The sequence below is a fragment of the Cherax quadricarinatus genome, chromosome 37, assembly GCF_038502225.1.
Source record: "Cherax quadricarinatus isolate ZL_2023a chromosome 37, ASM3850222v1, whole genome shotgun sequence".
Classification (NCBI taxonomy): domain Eukaryota; kingdom Metazoa; phylum Arthropoda; class Malacostraca; order Decapoda; family Parastacidae; genus Cherax; species Cherax quadricarinatus.
The window spans coordinates 33,790,594-33,798,598 of NC_091328.1; positions in this window are offsets into that span (position 1 = coordinate 33,790,594).

Consider the following 8,005-nt stretch of genomic DNA (forward strand, 5'->3'; position numbering starts at 1 on the left):
ATATCTGAATACGTTCACCTCCTCCATACTCTCTCCCTCCAATCTGATATTCAATCTTTCATCACCTAATCTTTTTGTTATCCTCATAACCTTACTCTTTCCTGTATTCACCTTTAATTTTCTTCTTTTGCACACCCTACCAAATTCATCCACCAATCTCTGCAACTTCTCTTCAGAATCTCCCAAGAGCACAGTGTCATCGGCAAAGAGCAGCTGTGACAACTCCCACTTTGTGTGTGATTCTTTATCTTTTAACTCCACGCCTCTTGCCAAGACCCTCGCATTTACTTCTCTTACAACCCCATCTATAAATATATTAAACAACCACGGTGACATCACACATCCTTGTCTAAGGCCTACTTTTACTGGGAAAAAATTTCCCTCTTTCCTACATACTCTAACTTGAGCCTCACTATCCTCGTAAAAACTCTTCACTGCTTTCAGTAACCTACCTCCTACACCATACACTTGCAACATCTGCCACATTGCCCCCCTATCCACCCTGTCATACGCCTTTTCCAAATCCATAAATGCCACAAAGACCTCTTTAGCCTTATCTAAATACTGTTCACTTATATGTTTCACTGTAAACACCTGGTCCACACACCCCCTACCTTTCCTAAAGCCTCCTTGTTCATCTGCTATCCTATTCTCCGTCTTACTCTTAATTCTTTCAATTATAACTCTACCATACACTTTACCAGGTACACTCAACAGACTTATCCCCCTATAATTTTTGCACTCTCTTTTATCCCCTTTGCCTTTATACAAAGGAACTATGCATGCTCTCTGCCAATCCCTCGGTACCTTACCCTCTTCCATACATTTATTAAATAATTGCACCAACCACTCCAAAACTATATCCCCACCTGCTTTTAACATTTCTATCTTTATCCCATCAATCCCGGCTGCCTTACCCCCTTTCATTTTACCTACTGCCTCACGAACTTCCCCCACACTCACAACTGGCTCTTCCTCACTCCTACAAGATGTTATTCCTCCTTGCCCTATACACGAAATCACAGCTTCCCTATCTTCATCAACATTTAACAATTCCTCAAAATATTCCTTCCATCTTCCCAATACCTCTACCTCTCCATTTAATAACTCTCCTCTCCTATTTTTAACTGACAAATCCATTTGTTCTCTAGGCTTTCTTAACTTGTTAATCTCACTCCAAAACTTTTTCTTATTTTCAACAAAATTTGTTGATAACATCTCACCCACTCTCTCATTTGCTCTCTTTTTACATTGCTTCACCACTCTCTTAACTTCTCTCTTTTTCTCCATATACTCTTCCCTCCTTGCATCACTTCTACTTTGTAAAAACTTCTCATATGCTAACTTTTTCTCCCTTACTACTCTCTTTACATCATCATTCCACCAATCGCTCCTCTTCCCTCCTGCACCCACTTTCCTGTAACCACAAACTTCTGCTGAACACTCTAACACTACATTTTTAAACCTACCCCATACCTCTTCGACCCCATTGCCTATGCTCTCATTAGCCCATCTATCCTCCAATAGCTGTTTATATCTTACCCTAACTGCCTCCTCTTTTAGTTTATAAACCTTCACCTCTCTCTTCCCTGATGCTTCTATTCTCCTTGTATCCCATCTACCTTTTACTCTCAGTGTAGCTACAACTAGAAAGTGATCTGATATATCTGTGGCCCCTCTATAAACATGTACATCCTGAAGTCTACTCAACAGTCTTTTATCTACCAATACATAATCCAACAAACTACTGTCATTTCGCCCTACATCATATCGTGTATACTTATTTATCCTCTTTTTCTTAAAATATGTATTACCTATAACTAAACCCCTTTCCATACAAAGTTCAATCAAAGGGCTCCCATTATCATTTACACCTGGCACCCCAAACTTACCTACCACACCCTCTCTAAAAGTTTCTCCTACTTTAGCATTCAAGTCCCCTACCACAATTACTCTCTCACTTGGTTCAAAGGCTCCTATACATTCACTTAACATCTCCCAAAATCTCTCTCTCTCCTCTGCATTCCTCTCTTCTCCAGGTGCATACACGCTTATTATGACCCACTTCTCGCATCCAACCTTTACTTTAATCCACATAATTCTTGAATTTACACATTCATATTCTCTTTTCTCCTTCCATAACTGATCATTTAACATTACTGCTACCCCTTCCTTTGCTCTAACTCTCTCAGATACTCCAGATTTAATCCCATTTATTTCCCCCCACTGAAACTCTCCTACCCCCTTCAGCTTTGTTTCGCTTAGGGCCAGGACATCCAACTTCTTTTCATTCATAACATCAGCAATCATCTGTTTCTTGTCATCCGCACTACATCCACGCACATTTAAGCAACCCAGTTTTATAAAGTTTTTCTTCTTCTCTTTTTTAGTAATTGTATACAGGAGAAGGGGTTACTAGCCCATTGCTCCCGGCATTTTAGTCGCCTCATACGACACGCATGGCTTACGGAGGAAAGATTCTTTTCCACTTCCCCATGGACAATAGAAGAAATAAAAAAGAACAAGAGCTATTTAGAAAAAGGAGAAAAACCTAGATGTATGTATATATATATATATGCATGTGCGTGTCTGTGAAGTGTGACCAAAGTGTAAGTAGGAGTAGCAAGATATCCCTGTTATCTTAGCGTGTTTATGAGACAGAAAAAGAAACCAGCAATCCTACCATATATATATATATATATATATATATATATTATATATATATGTATATATATATATATATTATATATATATGTATATATATATATATATATATATATAAACACTGATCTCTGGCTGAAGGAGACCCGAACCTACGAACCTTAGGACAAGGTACGCAGTGCTTTACCAATCTACCCACAATGGACAATACCTTGGCGTATAGCATGCGCTACACGTTTGATCCAAGGCAGCCAGCTTTCAGGGAGAAGGCTTACAGCTTTTCATCTCATCCCCTGCATGCATCAACCTTACTAGAGATTTGAACAATGCAAGGAATTCGCACTGCGTACCTTGTCCTAAGGTTCGTAGGTTCGAGTCTCCTTCAGCCAGAGATCAGTGTTTGTGTATATTTCGCATGCTCTCGCGAATTCCTTGCATATATATATATATATATATATATATATATATATATATATATATATATATATATATATATATATATATATATATATATATATATATATATATATATATATATATATATATATATATATATATTTATTTTTTTTTTTTATTATCACACCGGCCGATTCCCACCAAGGCAGGGTGGCCCGAAAAAGAAAAACTTTCACCATCATTCACTCCATCACTGTCTTGCCAGAAGGGTGCTTTACACTACAGTTTTTAAACTGCAACATTAACACCCCTCCTTCAGAGTGCAGGCACTGTACTTCCCATCTCCAGGACTCAAGTCCGGCCTGCCGGTTTCCCTGAATCCCTTCATAAATGTTACTTTGCTCACACTCCAACAGCACGTCAAGTATTATATATATATATATATATATATATATATATATATATATATATATATATATATATATATATATATATATATATATATATATATATATATATATATATATATGCAAAACAATCTTGAATAGATTGATGGACTAACCACAACGACTCAAGGTTGAGGGACTGATTACCTCATTGTCCTCCTGTTCTTCAAGATTCTCCTTTGTATGGACTGATGAAGCCACTGTGTGGCGAAACGTTTCCTCAATAAAGATACCCAAGAGTTGCACTTGTGTCTAATTTATCAACATACATATATATATATATATATATATATATATATATATATATATATATATATATATATATATATATATATATATATATATATATATATATATATATATATATATATATATATATATATATATATATATATATATATATATATATATATATATATATATATATATATATACATAGAATATTTTTTTTCGCACCTGAGTAATTTTTTGACAGCACCTCACACACGCCAAAAAATAACTGCTTAAGATGGCACTTCATTTATAAATAATAAGATCATTCATTAATGGATCATGAATCGATAACTTTATAAATAGTTCTGTAGCACTAGAAGCTATGTTAAATATATCTGCAAGTTCCCATGGCTGTTGTGTTAGTGTCAGCTCTGTAACACTAGAAGCTCTGTTGGATGTACCTGGTAGTTCCCATGACTGTTGTGTTAGTGTCAGCTCTGTAGCACTAGAAGCTCTGTTGGATGTACCTGGTAGTTCCCATGACTGTTGTGTTAGTGTCAGCTCTGTAACACTAGAAGCTCTGTTGGATGTACCTGGTAGTTCCCATGACTGTTGTGTTAGTGTCAGCTCTGTAGCACTAGAAGCTCTATTGGATGTACCTGGTAGTTCCCATGACTGTTGTGTTAGTGTCAGCTCTGTAACACTAGAAGCTATGTTGGATGTACCTGGTAGTTCCCATGACTGCTGTGTTAGTGTCAGCTCTGTAACACTAGAAGCTATGTTGGATGTACCTGGTAGTTCCCATGACTGTTGTGTTAGTGTCAGCTCTGTAGCACTAGAAGCTATGTTGGATGTACCTGGTAGTTCCCATGACTGTTGTGTTAGTGTCAGCTCTGTAACACTAGAAGCTATGTTGGATGTACCTGGTAGTTCCCATGACTGTTGTGTTAGTGTCAGCTCTGTAACACTAGAAGCTATGTTGGATGTACCTGGTAGTTCCCATGGTTGTTGTGTTAGTGTCAGCTCTGTAACACTAGAAGCTATGTTGGATGTACCTGGTAGTTCCCATGGTTGTTGTGTTAGTGTCAGCTCTGTAACACTAGAAGCTATGTTGGATGTACCTGGTAGTTCCCATGGTTGTTGTGTTAGTGTCAGCTCTGTAACACTAGAAGCTATGTTGGATGTACCTGGTAGTTCCCATGGTTGTTGTGTTAGTGTCAGCTCTGTAACACTAGAAGCTGTGTTGGATGTACCTGGTAGTTCCCATGACTGTTGTGTTAGTGTCAGCTCTGTAACACTAGAAGCTATGTTGGATGTACCTGGTAGTTCCCATGGTTGTTGTGTTAGTGTCAGCTCTGTAACACTAGAAGCTATGTTGGATGTACCTGGTAGTTCCCATGGTTGTTGTGTTAGTGTCAGCTCTGTAACACTAGAAGCTATGTTGGATGTACCTGGTAGTTCCCATGGTTGTTGTGTTAGTGTCAGCTCTGTAACACTAGAAGCTATGTTGGATGTACCTGGTAGTTCCCATGGTTGTTGTGTTAGTGTCAGCTCTGTAACACTAGAAGCTATGTTGGATGTACCTGGTAGTTCCCATGGTTGTTGTGTTAGTGTCAGCTCTGTAACACTAGAAGCTATGTTGGATGTACCTGGTAGTTCCCATGGTTGTTGTGTTAGTGTCAGCTCTGTAACACTAGAAGCTATGTTGGATGTACCTGGTAGTTCCCATGGTTGTTGTGTTAGTGTCAGCTCTGTAACACTAGAAGCTATGTTGGATGTACCTGGTAGTTCACATGGTTGTTGTGTTAGTGTCAGCTCTGTAACACTAGAAGCTATGTTGGATGTACCTGGTAGTTCCCATGGTTGTTGTGTTAGTGTCAGCTCTGTAACACTAGAAGCTATGTTGGATGTACCTGGTAGTTCCCATGACTGTTGTGTTAGTGTAAGCTCTGTAACACTAGAAGCTATGTTGGATGTACCTGGTAGTTCCCATGACTGTTGTGTTAGTGTCAGCTCTGTAACACTAGAAGCTCTGTTGGATGTACCTGGTAGTTCCCATGACTGTTGTGTTAGTGTCAGCTCTGTAACACTAGAACCTATGTTGGATGTACCTGGTAGTTCCCATGGTTGTTGTGTTAGTGTCAGCTCTGTAACACTAGAAGCTCTGTTGGATGTACCTGGTAGTTCCCATGGTTGTTGTGTTAGTGTCAGCTCTGTAGCACTAGAAGCTATGTTGGATGTACCTGGTAGTTCCCATGGCTGTTGTGTTAGTGTCAGCTCTGTAACACTAGAAGCTATGTTGGATGTACCTGGTAGTTCCCATGACTGTTGTGTTAGTGTCAGCTCTATGACGTATACAAGTGCCACTCTTCCTGCAGCACTTGAGGGTTTAGATAAAGCCAGCACTTGAAGGCTTACATGGAGCCAGCACTTGAAGGTTTACATAAAGCCAGCACTTGAAGGTTTACATGGAGCCAGCACTTGAAGGTTTACATGGAGCCAGCACTTGAAGGTTTACATAAAGCCAGCACTTGAAAGTTTACATGAAGCCAGCACTTGAAGGTTTACATGAAGCCAGCACTTGAAAGTTTACATGAAGCCAGCACTTGAAAGTTTACATGAAGCCAGCACTTGAAGGTTTACATGGAGCCAGCACTTGAAGGTTTACATAAAGCCAGCACTTGAAGGTTTACATGAAGCCAGCACTTGAAGGTTTACATGAAGCCAGCACTTGAAGGTTTACATGAAGCAAGCACTTGAAGGTTTACATGAAGCCAGCACTTGAAAGTTTACATGAAGCCAGCACTTGAAGGTTTACATGAAGCCAGCACTTGAAGGTTTACATGAAGCCAGCACTTGAAGGTTTACATGGAGCCAGCACTTGAAGGTTTACATGGAGCCAGCACTTGAAAGTTTACATGGAGCCAGCACTTGAAGGTTTACATGAAGCCAGCACTTGAAGGTTTACATGAAGCCAGCACTTGAAAGTTTACATGGAGCCAGCACTTGAAGGTTTACATGGAGCCAGCACTTGAAGGTTTACATGAAGCCAGCACTTGAAGGTTTACATGAAGCCAGCACTTGAAAGTTTACATGGAGCCAGCACTTGAAGGTTTACATGGAGCCAGCACTTGAAGGTTTACATGGAGCCAGCACTTGAAGGTTTACATGAAGCCAGCACTTGAAGGTTTACATGAAGCCAGCACTTGAAGGTTTACATGAAGCCAGCACTTGAAGGTTTACATGAAGCCAGCACCTGAAAGTTTACATGGAGCCAGCACTTGAAGGTTTACATGGAGCCAGCACTTGAAAGTTTACATGAAGCCAGCACTTGAAAGTTTACATGAAGCCAGCACTTGAAGGTTTACATGGAGCCAGCACTTGAAGGTTTACATGGAGCCAGCACTTGAAGGTTTACATGAAGCCAGCACTTGAAAGTTTACATGAAGCCAGCACTTGAAAGTTTACATGAAGCCAGCACTTGAAGGTTTACATGGAGCCAGCACTTGAAGGTTTACATGAAGCCAGCACTTGAAGGTTTACATGGAGCCAGCACTTGAAAGTTTACATGAAGCCAGCACTTGAAGGTTTACATGAAGCCAGCACTTGAAGGTTTACATGGAGCCAGCACTTGAAGGTTTACATGAAGCCAGCACTTGAAGGTTTACATGGAGCCAGCACTTGAAAGTTTACATGAAGCCAGCACTTGAAGGTTTACATGAAGCCAGCACTTGAAGGTTTACATGAAGCCAGCACTTGAAGGTTTACATGAAGCCAGCACCTGAAAGTTTACATGGAGCCAGCACTTGAAGGTTTACATGGAGCCAGCACTTGAAAGTTTACATGAAGCCAGCACTTGAAAGTTTACATGAAGCCAGCACTTGAAAGTTTACATGGAGCCAGCACTTGAAAGTTTACATGAAGCCAGCACTTGAAGGTTTACATGAAGCCAGCACTTGAAGGTTTACATGAAGCCAGCACCTGAAAGTTTACATGAAGCCAGCACTTGAAAGTTTACATGAAGCCAGCACTTGAAAGTTTACATGAAGCCAGCACTTGAAAGTTTACATGAAGCCAGCACTTGAAAGTTTACATGGAGCCAGCACTTGAAAGTTTACATGAAGCCAGCACTTGAAGGTTTACATGAAGCCAGCACTTGAAAGTTTACATGGAGCCAGCACTTGAAAGTTTACATGAAGCCAGCACTTGAAAGTTTACATGGAGCCAGCACTTGAAAGTTTACATGGAGCCAGCACTTGAAGGTTTACATGAAGCCAGCACTTGAAAGT